General features: G+C 54.7%; 1 protein-coding gene across 3 annotated transcripts in view; it reads right to left on the bottom strand.

Annotated features, from left to right (window-relative positions):
• SEMA4D (semaphorin 4D) overlaps positions 1 to 19,448 on the bottom strand; it is a 109,102-nt gene that overhangs the window by 36,160 nt on the left and 53,494 nt on the right. The window lies entirely within an intron of this gene.

Raw genomic sequence — 19,448 nt, 5'->3', positions numbered from 1 at the left:
TGCAAACAGGAGGAGGCAGGGACTGTGCAACTGCTCACCCAGGAACAAAGGAAGTGAAACCTGTTGGTCACCCAGGTGCCAGAGCTGGTCCCCAACCACTGACCACCACCACTTCCCTGCAGAACAAGCCGTTCAAATACAAGCCAGAGTCACTGTCAGCTGCGAGTCCATCAATCAAAAAAGTATCATCTGGGCTTCCTTGGTGGCACAGTGGTTGAGAGTCCACCTGCCGATGCAGGGGACACGGGTTCGTGCCCCAGTCCGGGAAGGTCCCACGTGCCGCGGAGCGGCTGGGCCCGTGAGCCATGGTCGCTGAGCCTGCGCGTCCGGAGCCTGTGCTCCGCAGAGGGAGAGGCCACGGCAGTGAGAGGCCCGCATACCGCAAAAAAAAAAAAAAAAGTATCATCTACTGGCTACTGACTTCAGATATGTATCCTTTAGAATTCATCTTCATTGAAATCCAAAGGCACCAGGCGATGAAGGAAAAAGAGATACAGATAACATATTCACGAGAAAATGATTTCCTAAAAAACCCATTTAATTCCCTTTTTCTTTGATTATTGTTTTTCAGCCAAACAGAAGAATGTCCACAGTGGTATAGCAAGTTTCTATATTGTATTTGTTACCCCTTCCCAGTGCAGGATAGAGCCCTCAAAATAGGAATCCCCAAGTCCAGGAAGATCACAAACTATCAGACACAGAGAATCAAAATTGCAAAACCAGAGGTCACAGTGTAGGATTAACGAAGGTTTAGAGGCTGGATAAATGGATGCTGACGCCTCTACGACTGCAAATGATCCAACATATTTTCTAAAGCTCAGAATCAAGCTCTAGCATTTTTTTGTGGTTGGAATTATTGTTCTCTTTTGCTTCAAGGGTTTACACAATCATTGCCATTTTTCTGAAGACAGCTGAGAAGTAGGAGATGTTCCTTGGAAAACACCACTGATGCCCCATCTCTCCCACACAGTGCCCCCGCACCCCGGGGAGCGGGACCATCATGCCTGCAGCCCAGACACCAGTTTGTACCCCATTCTTACATGTCCACCCAAGCACACAGTTTCCAGGGCCACCCAGGGTCCCTCAGTGCCCAACGACTCAAGTCAGCAGATGAGACCTCAAAGTGACCGGCAGAAATGGTTAGGATTCACCCGCCTCACTGTGATGTACTGCCTAAGACTGGGTCTGGGTCTTTCCCACAGAAGCGACTGCTTCTGATGGCCAATTTATAAGCAAAACTATCTTCAGATGAGCAAGCAGGTAAGTGTCCTAGACAAAGTTATGTCCACGCAAGACACAGAACCTATGTCTTCTGTTTCTATGCTCTTCTGGGCGAGCAGCTGACAAAACAGATGGACAGGCGGTGGGCAAACCCAATGAACTATGGCATTTACCCTTTCACACGGGGCTTTCCTAGCACATGGGCAGGCGGGGCCCAGCAGCCACTGGGGACTGCTGAGAACTCGTAAGGAAAAAAGAAAGTGAGTCACCCACAAGTAAGAGGTTTAGATAAATAATGTGAATACTAAGAATTTTAAAACCAAAAAACTTCTCTCTTCTAGAGACTCAGTAAGTCTTTGTCACTTTACTAAATAAAAGCCCAGAGCTGCTTGTTCTGTGGTTGGACAAGGTGCGTTATCATATTCACCCTGATTTCATGGTTTTGAGCAACAAGTGGCAGCAGGTTAGGGCACCTGCGTGTGTGTCCTAATCACCTCACACAATGCACCTGGACACTGGGGTCCTCATTTTCTGCCTTCCAGCCAAGTCTCCACATCTACCCTCCATCAAAGAGCTTCTAGCCCCCAGGCTCCTGAGTGAAAATGCTCGCTTCTGGCTCAGTCAACCGTGAGGCCCTGAGGGCCCCCAGTTGTCTGCACCCTTTACCACAGCAATTTCTCTCCTTTCCCAACATAAAAACCCACAGGCTATAATTAGTTATCACCATACTGAAGAATGCAAAAGACATGCTCTGTATGCAACTACTAACCATATCATTCTGACTACGCATCTCCTCTGACTATGCAAACCTGCTTAGAATGCACATAACGTACAGTCCATTTGCAAAAGAAAGGAATGGCATCAGTCAGAAGAGAGATAAGTGTTTTCCTCTGGTACACGGAGAAACTTGGCCTTTACCTCCCACCACACCCCCAATCCTGCAGGAGAGCATGGGAGCCCCAAGGCCCGTGCCCCGATGGCAGCTGTCTCATGACCATTTATGACAAAGGGGGGTCTTCATCTTGCATGCACCTTGCCTGCATTCTGCCAACGTGACCTCACCTTCCGAAGGCCCCCTGCCTCAGCAGTAAGCCGGTGTTCTCTTTAGTACGTGGAGAAGACACACGTGGGATGGGGCCAGGCATGGGACTCTGTTGGGTCAGAACGAGCTGGGTTCCAGGCTTGGCGTCTCCATTTTCCAGCTGTGTGTCCTTGGGGAAGTTACTGGGCTTTTCTGGGCCTCTGCCTCCTCATCCAGAAAGTGGGCATAATAATAGTACCTACCTCATTTGGTTGCTGTAAAGAGCCATGAGTAACTTATGTGAAGAGCTTCAAACAGTGTCTGGCAGCTTCCCAGCACTGCATAACTATCAACTATGACTCTTCTACCTGTGAAGCGGAGCCAGTTATACCTCACTTGTTACTTACCTACCTTGAGAGACATACATATCAGCGTTGGGCATGCGTAAGCACATTCCCCATTCCCCACGACCAAGGCTCTACCAGCCTCCTCCTCTCACAGGGAATTCCGAGCTCAGAGCCTGGCTCTGCCTGGGGTCACATCCACAATCTCCTGGGAGCAGGGCCCCTGCTTCTGCGGCCGTGGATGGGGAAGGGGCCTCGAGCCTCAACTGCTGAACTGCCTTACTTCAGCCCAGAAGCCCACGCTGGAGGTGTCTGGGCAGTGTGAAATGGGGAGATTCAATCAGCACTCCACCCACATGCCCTGTCTGGGGTGGGGTTTGCACATTAGTGCAAGACACCATCTCCCACCCCTGAGAAGCGCAGCAACGAGACAGGCTGGCTAAAATGTACGGTGATGAGGGGCCGGGGGCAGCATTCACATGCACTGGGGCAACTTCTCTGGGGGCTACTGGGGGACTCCTGCCAAGATGCCATGTCCAGACCCTCTGACCCAGCAGTTCTCCACCAGGAATTCAGCTGGACACACCCCCACGTGTACAAGATGCCCAAGCACAGTATGAGGCTGCTGACAGGAAAACTCTGGAAACACCTAGAAGTCCATCAGTTCATGTGCATGTGGGCACATATGTGTCTGTGTGTGTTTGTGTGTATACACACATGTATATATACTGCATGTGTAAGCTGATTTGTGTATGAGCTGTGGCACACCTATAGGATGCAATACTACACAGCTCTTAAAAAATAAAGTGGTCACTGAGATGAAAGGATGTCCAAGATACTTAGTTCAGTAAAAATTAAGGTTCCCCACAGTGTTATAATATGGTCTCATTTGTGTAGACACAGGGTATGTAACCATTTGTACGTGCACATAATTTACTCAAAACTATTTGATTAGATCAGCACTTAATCAAGAATCTGCTGGCAGTGAGCGACTAGAGGGTGGCTTTGGTCTGCAGTAGGGGTGTATTTCATTTTTTACTATGTGTATTCTTTATTACTATTTGAATTCTTATCTTAAGCATGTGGTTTCCTAATTAAAATACTTTAAATCTGATATTAAAAGTAAAATATATTAAATGTAAAAAACTTAGGAAATAATAGGTCAGAGAAGAAAACATTTCTGGCAATTTCAAAAAACTATTATAACTATTAAAACATGATTCCCTTTTTGAAATGTACTAAATGCATTTCATCAAAATGGAAGTTTTCAAGAACAGCAAACAGACTTTACATCATTTCCAGCAGTTCCGATGTTTTGTTGGACCTATTTATCCTAAGAAAACTCAGACACAGAGGAAAGCATTTTGGTGCAGGTGAGTGCCGCAGACCCCGAAGTGGGAGAGGCAGGCTCACGGCCATGCAGCAAGAGGAACAGAGACCTGGAACTCAAGAAAGAAGAAAGGACCTGCAGCCTGTGGGCTGCTGAGTCAGGGAGCGGGGAGAGGAAGTGAGGGCCCTAGTGTGAACTGTGCCCCATGAGTCGCTACATGTGGCCCCATCCCACATGATCCAGGGTTCCCCAGCACCAACTTGTGACTATGCAATGTTGTATGGCTAAATATGATAATGTTGCACGTTCAGACCGTTGTCAATTTCCTACCTAAAATTCATTTTTAAAGACTGATTTTAACAACCAGCAAAACTTGAGCTAGAAACCCTTCTTTCTAGAATGCGGAGCCTATTTGCCGAGGTCGGGGGGCCCAGAGAAGACACCGTGAGAAGTTCATCATAAGGCTCTCCCCTTACATAGGTGGGGGCCAGGACACACTTACTTCATCATGCTCATGGGTTTGCTTCCTTCTGTTGGGAAATATTGCACATAACTTTCGTAAGATATTAATTGGGCTCACTTCTCATTTTTCCATGAGTTGAGGTATTTTGAAAAGGCATATTATCAATGATATTACACAGTCAACATCTAAAACATTTTAAATATTTCTTTCAAGCAAATTAGATGCCTTAATTCAGTCCATGTTTATTCTCCCCTAATGGGAAGGCAGCAGTGTGGTGGCCAGAGTGCGTGGCCAGAGCGTGGACGCTGAGGCCAGCCGGCCCAGGATCAGGTCTGGCGCTGCCACTTCTCAGCTACCCACTCCCCCCCAGCTACTCCCTCAGCCCCTCCACCTCCTCCCCAACTACTCCCTCAGCCCCTCCACCCTCCCCAAGCTACTCCCCCAGCCCCTCCACCTCCTCCCCAACTACTCCCTCAGCCCCTCCACCTCCCCCCCAGCTACTCCCTCAGCCCCTCCACCTCCTCCCCAGCTACTCCCTCAGTCCCTCCACCTCCTCCCCAGCTACTCCCTCAGTCCCTCCACCTCCTCCCCAGCTACTCCCTCAGTCCCTCCACCTCCTCCCCAGCTACTCTCTCAGCCCCTCCACCTCCTCCCCAGCTACTCCCTCAGCCCCTCCACCTCCTCCCCAACGACTCCCTCAGCCCCTCCACCTCCCCCCCAGCTACTCCCTCAGCCCCTCCACCCTCCCCAGCTACTCCCTCAGCCCCTCCACCTCCTCCCCAACGACTCCCTCAGCCCCTCCACCTCCCCCCCAGCTACTCCCTCAGCCCCTCCACCTCCTCCCCAGCTACTCCCTCAGCCCCTCCACCTCCTCCCCAGCTACTCCCTCAGCCCCTCCACCTCCTCGCCAGCTACTCCCTCAGCCCCTCCACCTCCTCCCCAGCTACTCCCTCAGCCCCTCCACCTCCTCGCCAGCTACTCCCTCAGCCCCTCCACCTCCTCCCCAACTACTCCCTCAGCCCCTCCACCTCCTCCCCAACGACTCCCTCAGCCCCTCCACCTCCCCCCCAGCTACTCCCTCAGCCCCTCCACCTCCTCCCCAGCTATTCCCTCAGCCCCTCCACCTCCTCCCCAGCTACTCCCTCAGCCCCTCCACCCTCTCCAGCTACTCCCTCAGCCCCTCCACCCTCACCAGCTACTCCCTCAGCCCCTCCACCTCCTCCCCAGCTACTCCCTCAGCCCCTCCACCTCCTCCGCTACTCTCTGCGGAGGAAGCTGCATGAATGAGGAGTTGTAAGCACATATACATACTACAGGAGTGCACACTGAATCAATGTTAACACAGCAACACAAGCGACACTGCGCTGTTGTGATACAGTGGGGACACTCCCCAGTGCTGGGGAAGGTCCACCAGAACATCACAGCCACACTCAGACACATCGTAGCAGAAACAAGTGTGGGGGAGAAGCAGGTGTCTTCAAGCCAACACCAATCCCCGTGGTAGCTCTAACTGCGACTTTGCCTAGATTTAAAGCTTTTCTCTCTAAAACGCATGGCTACGACGTCAGCTTTTACTACCATCCCTGCTCCATGAACCTGAAAAGGTCTAAACTCTGGGTCCATCTGACTCCAAACTCAATCAAGCCCTTTCTTTGAGAGCCTGACTGGGCTGCCCCAGAGCGACCTCTGCCCTCTCTTCCCAAACTGTGTGTCGGCGCCACCCCAGGACTCCCCCTCAGGCCGCACCCCCTTCCACCCCTGCTGTCCACCCTCCGGCAGGGCTCTGAGAGCACACGGTCCAGACTCACCTACAGACGTCCTGGTTGGAGCCCCCTGGCCACCCGGAGTCCGTGTGATTTCAGGGGCTGAGAACCAGCAGAAGTGCCACCGCACTGCCTGCCTTTCCCAGGGTGACCCTGCCTTCCTGCTCCACACACCCCGGCTGTGCCCTGCTGGGTACATCTCCATCATACCCACCCCCCGAAATCCTGGCTGTCACTACAGCTTGGCTCACGGGGCCAGGGCAGCCTGAAAACCGCCCTCAGAATGGATGCCTGGACTTGACCGAGCTTCGCTTCCTGGGTCCTGTGAAAAGTTATTAGCAAGAAGAATAATGAACATCCCACCAAAAGGTAAAGGTGAGAAAGTGACCGTTCACAAGAGCAAAGCGGGCACTCCTGCCGGACTCCACCAGCATCACTCATGACGGAGGTTTCCACTGCGCTTTGCTGTATTCACCCCTTGCACTGTGAGGGACCCAGGGCACGTACGGTATCATGAGATAGGAGGTCACTCACGTCCCTCGTGTGCAACTCTCTGGGGTGTGCACGTGCCTGACCATAAACACTGGACACCTGAAGGAGCCCTCGGCGTGGGCCAAGAGACTGGGCACCGATAACAGGGCAGCAGCCGTGCGGACCCCCGCTGCCTCCGGGAGCGGCGGTAACTTCCACTTCCCAGCAACCTCCGGATCCTTCAGAGCCCTGAGGAGGTGGGTTTCATGTGCTGCTGCTGCAGAGAAAGAGACTCAGAAAATGCAACAACTGGCCTGAAGCCAAGATCAGAGCTGGGACTCCCTCCCTCCAAGGTCTCGCATTACCCGGAGGCCTTGTCAGCACCTGACAGCTCAGGACAGTCCATCACACCGGGGGTGGGGCGGGCACGTCACAGTGAGCAGGACAGAAACCGCTCTCTCTGGGGAAGCCTCGTGTCTCCAGTTTGAGCTGATGCTCCTTCTGCCCTGGAGCCGGCAGCTCCCACCCCTCCTTCTCCAGGAACTCAGGGCAGAGATGAGGGGCGTCCCTGCCGCACGGCTGGCACTTCAGAAACAGGGGTTTCTTCTCTTCACCATTTGGTGAAGACGTCACAGAATCTGCCCAGAAGGAACCATCTGGAATCTGGGGCTGGCGGAGGACTGCACTCAGGGCTGCCTGGGGCAGGATCCTGCACCCCCGGGTGCTCACGGCCCCCTCCGAGGGTCCTCCGGGAAGCACGTGTGCTTGCACCAGGGGAGAAGACTCCTCCTGCCCTGCACAGGGCCCCCAGACCCAGCCCGGCTGCAAAAGGACAAGAAGGTCTCTCCTCTTGGCCAAGGCGGGAGGGACGGGCCTGGGAGCCCCACCAAGCCCAGACCCAAGCGGGGATTTCTTTTTTAAGTCCAAACCACAAAATGCCACTCTCTCTGCCTTCCTATCTAGTGATTCCTTAAAAATACACAGCAGAGGTACAAAGTCAGGCCAGCTCGACCACAGGCCGTCATCCAGCTCGGGTCGGCAAAGGCCGGAGCCAACACGAGGCGCTCTGCTTTCAATCCTGCCTCCCTCCCCGGACGTGGCCTTCCCTCCCAGCTTGGCAAAACCCATTAGGGAATCCACACGCTCCGGCAAAAGGGCCGTGAAGGCCCAAGTCATCTCACCCTGGCAGGACACAAAGGAACAGCCGTGTCCCATCATCTTGGGCCCAATTCACCTCAGTATTGATCTTAGACTTCCAACTGTTCTCTACTGTGCACATACCACTCGCACAGACCTTTGAGTCTGATTCGCCGGCCTCCACGTCCCTTCAAGGGGACTTCAGGGACGCCAACTCAGCCCTGGACTCGGCTGAGCACCTTGCAGGAAAGCCTGTTACTTTGAGACTCTGCTGCCTCTGAACCGTGGTCACACCACACCACCCCCACCTAGTCAACGGTGGACCAAGGGGCCTCTGTCTGCCTGACCCCAAGGTGCTGTGGAAGCCGCCAGGAAGGTCAGGAGGGCACACAGTCCAGCGAGACGGCCATATTGGAAAACTCAAATGCCTGTATCCCTCCAGATGGCAGGAAGGTGCCTGGGAGTCACCTCCGCTAGAATTCCCAGTGTGAAGCGAAGTCCAAGTCACAGTGAGGCATCTGAAGTAACCACACACACCCCCACAGCCCGGGAATTCACTCTGAAGTCGCCACACACGGAAGAGACCACCCACGTTTCACAAGCCGCTGCTGGCCGGACCCGGGTCCTATTAACCTGCAACCTGCCTGGAGCCTGGCCTAATGGCCCCAGGGCCCGCAAAGGCCCTGTCCTTTCAGCAGATGGAATTGCACAGCGGACAGGGCGTTCCCTTTCTGAGCCCCGTGTCACCTTCCAGATGATTCAGAACGTGTGAGACCCGGAAAAGTAGCAGCTACAGCATCACCATCACGCTGTCATCTTCCAGGTGGAAAACTGCAGCCGAGGGGTTAACCAGCCTCGCTGTGTCTCCTGCCGCCCCCAGGAGGCACCTCCGCTCTGGGACCACTGCTAGGGAGCGGGTTAGGAATGAAGCAGGAACAGAGGCAGAGACAGGGGTCTCCAGCCAGGAGGTCTATTATCCTCCCCGTTCATGGGAACCAAAATTAACTGAAAAATCTACATGACATTCTGCACATTCTTAAACCACATACACGGGGCCACCAGCTCCACCCCCCACCCCCACTAGGGTCGTGCCAACCTGTCCCTGTGGAGGACGGTATCTCGGCCCAGAATGACTGGGCCCAGAATGACTGGGCACAGGGGCAAGGCACATTCCTCAGCACCTGCCGCAGTTACATCAGGTGCCCGGCCAGGGAAAGGCCTCTGAGCGCTGCACACATTTGCCAACTGGCGCATGCCGGGCACCCTCGTCCAGCAACAAAGGACACGGGGATGGGATATAGGGATGGAATAGAGGGGACACCGAATGTGGTTCTAGAACAGCGCCAACCGGAGGAAAGGACTTGGTTTTCTAACATCTCAGGACCCTTTCTGGTAAGATGCCCATGGTTTTAAAGGCTGAGTAAATGTGAATAATTGTGCTGCACGAATCTCCTCTCTGACCGTCGGACTTACTCGGCCGATAGAAAATAGGGGTGTGTGCACACATCAAACATCCCCGTTCTGTTGAGGATGCCAAAGCTTGGAGGCCTCGCTTCCTGCCGAGCTGGACCTGGAGCACATCCGCCCCAGGAACAACCGCTCCTCCTTGGGCGCCCCTGCGAAGACCAACCCGAGGCCTGGGCGAGGTGCCGGGCCTCCTCGTGATCATGCAGTCCCACGAGAGACACAGGGTCAGGCCTTCCTCGTCCAGTGGGTCCCTGATGACCGCTGCGTCCAAGGAGGTCCACCTGACTCCTGCTATCCTCACGTCACGGGACATGGAGCGGGAACTCATACGGGGCCAATGTCCACCCGTGGAGGGTCCGGCAGGTGGGTCCTTTGGGTCCCTCGGGGTGGGCTGCTGCCCCCTGGGGTGGGAGTGTGCGCTTGGTGGGCTGGCCTCGGACAAAAGTGGCTTGGTGCCCGGTCCTGGGAATAGGTGCTTCCCATGTCTGCAAAGCTGGCTGTGGGCCAGGCCTCCCGCAGGCACTTCTGCTTTCCCTGTGACCACAGAGAAGGACGTGGTCTAGACAGATGCTCCTGGGCGGTGTGGGTGCCACTTCCCATGAAGGTACTTCCTTATGCTCCCAGCGGTCACGGATTCAGGACACTGCCGCCCCCACCGCCACAGCTTCCCTCTGGGCTCTACACTGGGTGCCACTGGTCAGGTCCCTGCTGGGGACATCTGAGTCACTGCATGCTGGACACAGCGAGGGACTCAGGCAGGCCTGTGAGCACCTGCTGAGGGCCAAGTCCAGGCACAGATACGGGGGCCGGGCATACCTGCAGCCACCCAGGGGGGCGCTGGGCATCAGAGCAGGCGGTGGGAATCCTGGGCCAGATGCCAGGCACGCCTCCCAGAGCTGCACACATGTCAACCCGGTAAATCCTCAGAGCCCCCGAGGACCTGGCCCCTTCATTTCAGACAGGAGGAAACTGAGACACAGACAGGTCTCAGCCCTGCCCGGCCCTCCACCTCTACCAGGACGGCGCTCTCCCCTGCACTGGGACCCTGACAGCACTCACGCCAGCCCTTCCTCCAGGTGTGGGGTGATGGGCGCCCCCAGGGAGGAAGTGCTCCCAGAAGAGCAGAAAATGAGCTCCAACTCTGGGCTGGCTGTGGGGATACCAGGAAAAGCAGAATTCTCGTCCTGATCTTTGACCTTGTCAGCGGCCAATGGGGCTTCCCTCAGGGCTGGCTTGGCCCGGCCCTGCCTACCTTCCATCAGCCCCCTGGCGTCCTTCTCAGCCTCCGGCTGCCTCACAGCCCCCCAAAGCCCTGGGTCTGGAAATTGTTAAGGAGGGGCAGGGAGGGGCCCCTGGGTGGAAGCCATTCATCTCAGGCCCAGGAAGCAGCGCAAGCCAGGGCACCGACAGCCAAGGTGGCCCCAGCTCCTTCCGCAGCAATGGTCACCAGGCACCTGACCACCTGATGCAGGTCTGGAGGCAGCTCCCCCTACCCACCAGGGGCCCCCCAGCCGGCAGCCACACCATCTCCCCCTGGTTACCTCTAGTCTTAGCGTCACTCGTCACCTGTGAGAAGCCAAGCAGATGCAAGGCCATTATCACTGCAAGAGCCTTCCCGGCAGGGGTTGGGGGGTGGGGGGGTGGGGGGGCAGGAAGGGAGTGAGCCAGGCCACCTATGACCCCAGGAATATACTGCCGTCTCACAGGGATTCTTCCTTCCAGCAACCGTGATCATCATCAGATATTTGCAGATAAGAGTACAAAGGGCTGGAAACTTTCAGAAGCCACATCAGTGTCGAGCAGTGGGGTCAAGCGTCTGAAACCCACCGTCTCACCCCAGGCCTGCTCCCCACGTCACCTCGCCACTCCTCAGGGCTGAAAAGCAGAAATTTCCCCACTCCCACGTCAGAGATCCTGACCTAGGTGGATCACATCGCGTTAGTAAACACATCCGCCTAACTGGACTTATTTAAATCCAGTTTCTCATCAAAATCTCAACTTGTTCCAAGTTAGGAGCCCAGCAGACACTTTGTAAAGGACGGTTCTGGCCAAGGACGGCGGCTGCATCTCAATCTCCAGGCCACCCACATGTCCCCACCTCCAGGAGATGCCTTTCCCCAGGGCAGTCCGGGAAGCACGCCCTTTCCAAATAAATGCACTTTGCTAACTAGGTCAGGCAGGAGTGCACACTCCCCATCGTTTCTTGCTAGCTTAAAAAAAAGGCATAAGAGTGAAATGAAATAATTCACACAAACTGCAGCCTGCACAGTGAATGAAGAGTGACTAGTTTCATGCTCAGAAGAATGTGGTTTCTGTTCAATGTCAAGCTGTTTCAGACGGGACATTCTGCTAGACGGGACAAACTCAACTGATAATACAACCTCATTAAAAATTCTATAACTACAACCAAAGGGGAGAGGGAGATGGGAGGAATTGGGAAATGGGGATTGACATGTATACACTATTCATAGTATGTATAAAATAGATAACTAATGAGAACTTACTGTATAGCACAGGGAACCCTACTCAGTGCTCTGTGGTGACCTGAATGGGAAGGAAATCCAAAAAAGAGGGGATATATGTATATGTATAGCTGATTCATTTTGCTATACAGCAGAAACTAACACAACATTGTAAAACAGCTATACTCCAATAAAAATTAATTTAAAAATAAACAAATAAATAAGAGCTAAGTTCACAACAACAAAAAAAAAACCCCAACAACTCCATAGCTACAAAACTTTGGAAAAGACATTTCCAAAGTTGCTGCTTCACCCTGACCTGTGGTCAGAGGGGGGCACCCAGTGGGTGGCTCTGCAGAAGGCTGCCCAGGACAGGCTTCCAGGCTGGGGATGGCAAGCACACCCAAAGCATCCACGGGTGACAGAAGTTTCTAGAAACATTTCAGCCACAGGGAGGGGATTACTCAGAGGCAAGGACATACATAACAAGGCCCTCCCAACGTGCAGACCAGAAACTCGAAGCTTCTGCTACAGCTTGCCCAGCCCATCCCTGGCGCCCCGGCCCCCTACCCTGCGAGGTCCCTGGGGCATCTCTCTGCTCTCTCCAAAAACCAGGAGAGCCACGCTGGGTAACCCCCCTCCCTCCCTCCCGCTCATGCACCGTCAGTGGATTAAGCCCCTCAGTCTTCAGTGGGAAACAACTTACTGCCTTCCTGGAGGTGCCTGCTGCCAGGCTGCAAAGCCTCCCCCCACACCCCGACCCTGGCAGAAGCTGGCACCTGGCCAGCAGCACAGCCCGTTGACCACGTCTTCCCAGGCCAAGGGGACCTGCATCAGTTATTGCTCACTGGTGAGGGCGGAGCTGGGCCTGGCTTTCTGGAGGAGTCTAACAAGCTCCGCCACGCTTCTTTCCTCAGACTCAGCAATCCTACAAGTTCAAAAGGATGCCAGCCCAGGAATCTTTACCTCCATGTCACTTTAACGAAAATAAAAATTTATAATCTAAATGTACACTCATCAGGAACTGGCTAAATAAATAATAATACGATAGCACGCTCTGCCATCAAGTTAATGCTTGTTGACAAATACGGATGAACACAATATATTATTAAATGCAAAGGGGAGACGATAAAACAGCACTTAAAGGTAAGCTTATTCATGTAAAAAAATAGCCAGGAAAGCTCACGCCCAGAAGGGTGTGGGCATCATTGTTCCAAGCGCTCACTGGAGCTCAGTCCCTGACCCCAACAGGGCAACATCACCTGCCTTTGCAGGGGAGCTCTCTGGGGCCAAGTGCACCTGATCTTGGAGCCCAGGGCACCAGGCAAGCTGACCAGGATCACCTGTCGGAGGCGGAGAGGGGCCAGGTGCGGGAGGTGCTCAGTTCTGGGCAGGAGACTTCTGGGGCATCTTTCAATATTTTCTTTAGACTTTTCTGTATCTTCTCATTTTTTTACATTAGGAAATGCATTTTTCAGTACTTTTCTTACAAAACAATCATGTCATTTCCAAACAACACCAGCTTCTCCAGGTTCTTTCAGTCTTTTGGCCCCTAGGCCACCCCACAGCAAAGGGGAAGGTGGCCCCGAGTCCCCCCAAGAGTGCAGTCCTGCCACCCTCACGGCCACATTCGAATACTTCCAGTCCTCAGCCAGACCAGAATCTGCACTTTCAAATCCCCAGCACGACTCTAGTTACCTGTGTCTCCATGTGCCAGTCACACCACATTCCCCTGTGCATCTGTGCTGCTTTGCCCCATCAAGTCTGACCCTTCCATTTACCCACCAAGAGAGACGTAAATTAGTCTGGGTGCTGGGCCCAGCAGCCTGGGTTTGAGCTCTGGGTCCCCTTACCAGCTGTGTGACCCAGGCCAGCTATTTAACCCCTCAGCCCCTCGGATTCTGAGCTGTAAGACAGAGCTGGCCTCAAAAAGTACATGGGTTATTATGACACCCCTTGGCATGATAGACGGTAACCACTAATGTCAGAGATGATATTAAAATCTACCAGGGAACGGCCTGGGCCGTTTGCTAAGCCTTTAACAAGCTCATCACACTGTAGCTGCCGAATCCTGCTAAGGGCAGCAGCCATAAAAAACCAATTCTGCCGGGACTTCCCTGGTTGCACAGTGGATAAGACTCCACCTGCTAATGCAGGGGACATGGGTTCGATCCCTGATCCAGGAAGATCCCACATGCCTCGGAGCAACTGAGCTCATACGCCACAACTACTGAAGCCCGTGCGCCTAGAGCCCGTGCTCCGCAACAAGAGAAGCCACCGCAATGATAAGCCTGCAGACTGCAACGAGTGGTAGTCCCCGCTCGCCGCAACTGGAGAAAGCCCGCATGCGGCAACGCAGACCCAACGCAGCCAAAAATAAAATAATTAATTAATTTTAAAAACACACACACACACACACACCCCAACTCTGCCAATTTTCACGTTTTGCTTTTTCGACAACAACTTCTCCCCAAAGAAACTGATCAGAGAGGGAAGGAGCTTTGTCCTTGGCGTCTGAGGAAATCCACCTCTTCTGCACACCTCCAAGCAGCACTGATCTCAGCCTGTGACTCTCATGTCCTGTCCTAGAGGATGTCACCCTGCAGGGTGGCACCTGCTTACCGGAGGACACCTGGGACAGGTGTTGCTGACGAGAGCAGCTGCCTCATGCAGTGACCTAACATTCATACTCCACAGCAGAAAGATTAAGAAGACCCGTGGAAGGGAGGAGGGCACTTGGGTTGCCCAGAGCCAACCTGTGAAAGCCAAGGCCAGGAGAGGCATCCCCTGGCCCTGCCGGCGCACCGGAGTGAGGCTCACACGGGGACAGCGGGAGCAGTGCCCACAGCTCCAGGTGCCTCAGACACCTGCACTGGCTCAGTTATCACTTCCTTGATTTAACTCTAAAACATTCAGTCACTGGGATGAGTCAGCCGTGGCTCTCACCAAGAACACTGTCTCTCAGAGAATATAAATCAAATGGCCCTCGCCAGTCTTGGATATGGCTGCCTCTGGGTCACCGAGGTCTTAAGCGGCTGGCATAAGAGCCTCTGAAGGGATGAAGAGCCATCAGAGCCCATAACGGGGGAGGGGCTGGCAAGAAGCGGTCCCCAACAGCCAGGCGCGGGGCCTCCCGAGCTGGGCTGCGCACAGCTGCTGCTGTGCCTTGTTCTCCATCCCTCCACCTCCACCCTCAGAGACCCATGTCGTGCCAGCCCCGTGAGAGGCACACCCAACCCACAGCCCTGCTCCCATAACACCTGCGGTCCAGGGGGAAGAAAGCCCTGATCCACGGTCACACGAGGACCCAGGTGCAAATGCCCACGGGCTCTGGGCAAACAAGACAGAATCTGGGGGGGCAGGGCCAGCAGAGTGAGGTTAGTGCCGACCGGGCAGCTCCCTGTGCTGCTCTGGGCAGTGCTTCCCGCACCTGGACAGCCAGGATGGGACCCTGGGGCCACCTGGGAGCCCAGACCAGAGGGGATGAAGTCATGCCCACCTTGGTGAGAGCCCCGGAACACTAAAACATGGAAGTCAATGCCATCCAGTCTCCTCTCCTAATGGCAGCAACGAGAACTCAAAGCCCAAAGAAAGCCCGTGGGGCTGAGCAGTGCACCCCAGGACAGGTGAGCCCAGAAGTGTGAAGACTGGAGCACACACCCCACGCCATGCCAGGTCCTTCCTAAGACCAACAGCCACCAGCTTCCCCTCCACAGGTCCTGCCCACTCCAGGGCTCAGTTCCCCCAAGTCCCTGGCTGTCTCTGCACCCCTCCTCTAGGGCTCCCCACGTCCCTGTACAGCTTGGCCGCCCCCTCCTGTCTCCCCTGCCATTCCCTGTCTGAAGAATTCTCCAGCGGCCACAGGGATCAGCAGGTTGCCTCTGCTCGCAGCTCAGACCTCACCTCTGCAGTTCCTTAGTCTCTCAAGGACAGTTCCTTCCCACAGGGAATTCTGGTGCCAGGGTGAGGATGGTGAGTTTGAGTCCTGCTCAGACGAGTGAAGGACCTCAGGAGACAGGGTGCTATCCCATGTCTACCAGATCTCCAGCAGCTTCCTGGGCCCGTTTCCCCTGCCAGGGAGCTCTGAGCTGCCTCCCAGGAAAGAGCTTGAAAACACTCTCCACGGAGCTCCTGCAGAAGCTGCCTGGTCATCCACGGGGGACTCCACGAGCAACGTGAAGCCTGGGCTAACAGACACAGATCCTAAAGGACCAAACATACACGTGTACGCAAACACATCACGCCTGCCCACACGGGCACACCTGCCCACACAGAGACTGTGGAATTGGGTGAGCGTGGAGGCTGAGGTGGGCAGAGCCCCCTTGGGACGCGGGGACTGCTGAAGGTGACACACAGGTAACGAGAGGTCCTGGGATACAGGGCAAGAGCGAAGCCCCAGAGCACAGGCCGGCCTGACCTTCTCAACCTGAAGGTCCCAGGATGGTCCTCCTTCAACTGCATCCTGGAGCAGTGCCTCCAGCCAGCCCGTGGCCAGGGCCGACCCCGTGCAGGGCAAGGCAGGGCCACGGCCACACCGGCCTCACACCCATGACTGTGCACTGGCATCCGGATCTCCCTCCTCTCCCTGGAGTCACCAACGCAGCATGAGATGCCCTCTGGGGACTCGCAGGTCCCGAAGAATAGACTTGGATTTGGTGCTGCAGAATGATCCTTAATAACCACGTGAAAATTAGGTGAGTTTCCAAATGGAGGCTTTAATTAAACACAAAGACAATCACCTCATACTCCTTAGGATGGCCACAATCAAAAAACCAGAAAACAAGCATTGGTGAGAATGTGGAGCCCTGGTGCCCTGTTGGTGGGAATGTGAAATGGTGCAGCTGCTGTGAGAAACAGGGTGGAGGGTCCTCAAAACATGAAACACAGAACTGCCACATGATCTATTAATTCCACTTCCATTTATACACCCAAATGAACTGAAAGTGAGGTCTCAAACAGATATTTGCACATCTATGTTCATGGCAGCATTATTCACAAGCCAAAAGAAGGAAGCATCCCAAGGGTCCTCTGATGAAGAAAATGGGATCTATCCATAGGATATAATAGTAGATTCTCCAGCAAGGAAAAAAGGCTTTCAGCCCACATGCCTCAGACACCCCCGCCAGCTGCCCCTCCAAGGTGGCCCAGCCAGGTGCACCATCACCACCCAGCACTGCACCTGGCATCCAGGGGCACCACGAGCCGACGAGGCAGTCACTCAGAGGTGTACAGAGCTGAAACTAACAAGAAAACACCAGTGTTTGGGGATCCTCGGTCCTCAACCTTTCCACACCTCTTCTCTCCAGGACAGGAAAGCGACAGGAGAGGGAGAACAGCTCCCCTGCACACGGAGAGAGGTGGAGGGTTGGACGGCATCTGGAGCATCTGAGATAGCGCTGGAGCACCAGCAGCCCCCTCCTCTTCTAGAACCTCTGTCCGCACTGACTCGGCCCTTCCGCCAGTCCCGCTCCACCGGAATGGGCCTCTGCAGGTGGAGAACTCACACAGTACTGCCATGTGGGGGCAGGGATAGGAGCCGTCTCCAGGTGTTTGAGTTCCAAGATAGGCCAGACCTTGGCCGCGAGACATGATGATACTTCTGAAAAGCGGGCTCTGATGGCCGGCACGGCCAGCCAGGCCTGTCCCACGTCCACCAGGTTCCCACTCCCTAGCTGCTCCACTCCCATCAAAGGCTGGGGAAGCTGAGTGCCAGGCAGGGTCAGGGGCCACCGTCCTGGTGACAGCCAGGCTCCGGGAGACTTCGAGAAGTGAGGACATCAGCAGGAGGCTTCTGGCCACCTTGTGGACTGAGGCTGACGCTGCCCACCAAGATCTCCTGGCCACACGCTCCAGGCTGACAGAGACCCATGGTCAGCTGGAATACCTGTTTTCACAGGTGGTATGCGCAGTGTGTGGGTATGGTGTGTGTGATATGTGTACACTGTAAGTGCACCGTGGTATGTGCACAGTGCGTGGTGTACGTGGGTTTACGTGGTGTGTGTGTGGTGCGTGTAGAGTGTGGGCGTGCATCTGCATGTGTGTATCCTGAAATAAAGTAAGAGCTGACTGAGAAGCCTGGAGAGACCAGGGCAAGAGCGGACCACAGAGCTACACATGGATGCTGCTGGTTAAAAGAAAAGGAGGAGACCTGACTGGGTCATGGATCTCATGGTTTGTTGGGAAAGAGACTTTCCCTCAGGGTAGGGTCTGGGAAAAGTTTGTGATACAGTCTTTACCTGAAAGGGGACGATATCAACAGTACCTCTGGCGGAAAGTGTAACCATTTCCAAAAGCTTGTTCCTGTATTAAACCCACCTCCCCCCCACACACAGCCGAGAGCACAGCCAAATCCCACCCCAGAGAGGGCACTTCCACCAAAACCCAAGTTCACAGAGTCCAGGGGTACGGCATCCTGCACACCCAACCCGGTAAGAACAGGCAGGGTAGGGAGGGGGGTGCTGGCATAATACTCAGACTTGCTAACTGTCAGGAAATTATACAGAACAAGCCAAAAATATCCATAAAGGAAATGAATCCGCTGGTCTGGCTGACACAAAGCTAATCTAGAGCCACACAGATGCTTCTCGAAACCCGTAGCCCCGTTGAGGGGCTAAGACACTAAATCCCACAGAAACATATAAGCTGGAAAAGATGCGTCCCAGGTCCCAAGCTACAGCAGAAGAAGGAGCTTGAATCTAAAGTCCAACTGGGGTAGTTTGTTGAATTAAAAGGTCGCATAGGGCTTCCCTGGTGGCGCAGTGGTTGAGAGTCCGCCTGCCGATGCAGGGGACGCAGGTTCGTGCCCCGGTCCGGGAAGATCCCACATGCCGCGGAGCGGCTGGGCCCGTGAGCCATGGCCGCTGAGCCTGCGCATCCAGAGCCTGTGCTCTGCAACGGGAGAGGCCACAACAGTGAGAGGCCCGTGTACCGCAAAAAAAAAAAAAAAAAAAAAAAAAAAAAAGGTCACATAAGCTAAACTGTGTCACTGGAGAGGACACAAAGAAGGTCTGTGACGGGGCATAATCCAACCAGAGGCAGGGCCGGGGCTGGGAACACAGGGGCACCAAGGCACCCAGAGCCAGGCTGCTGGGCCCTGAACCTGAAACCAGCAGCAGCCCGGACAGCACCGAGGAGGGGGTTGGCCGCGGGGCCCTCCTCGTTCCTCCTGCTGGGCACCTGGGAAGGCACTCCTCCTGCCCCGTTCACACTGTCCTCTGTTCTCTCCGTACTGCATGCCTGGGGCCCATGGCTGCTCGCCTGGCCCTGAACGCATGAGTGCCTCATGCACAATGCACGCTCGGTCAGGTCCCTGGGCAGGAAGAGATGCTGGACCAGGGATGACGGATCCTGCCCCCGAGCAGGGGGCTCCTTCTCAGTGCAGCTGGGGTCAGGGCAGAGCCCCAGCACACTTCCTGCGCCCACCGTCCAAGTCCCCCGAGACACACCACCTCCTCCTTCCCTCCTGTTGTTAAATCCTACTGTCCTCTGCAAGCCAGCAGGACTTCCAGCCGCTTCTGAGCTACTCTAAACCCCTGCAGCACCTGCAGTCTAGAAGGTGACACAAAGCTCCATGCCAGGCCAGCAGTAGCAGCAGTGGAGTCCACGGGCACATTCACGGCCCCACAGCAGCATTCCAAGTTTGCACAAGCTATGTCTGCTTAAGCCCTCTAGGTGCTTCTTACCTGAAGTTTGAACACCACTGGTCTACATGAAGCAATTTCACACTAGATTTTACATTTTCTTTGCTGCTCAGTAATGGGTTCGTTTAT

The sequence above is a fragment of the Mesoplodon densirostris genome, chromosome 6 (assembly GCF_025265405.1).
Source record: "Mesoplodon densirostris isolate mMesDen1 chromosome 6, mMesDen1 primary haplotype, whole genome shotgun sequence".
Classification (NCBI taxonomy): domain Eukaryota; kingdom Metazoa; phylum Chordata; class Mammalia; order Artiodactyla; family Ziphiidae; genus Mesoplodon; species Mesoplodon densirostris.
The sequence above is the reverse complement of the archived record's forward strand: the minus strand, read 5'-3'. Positions and strand labels throughout refer to the sequence as shown.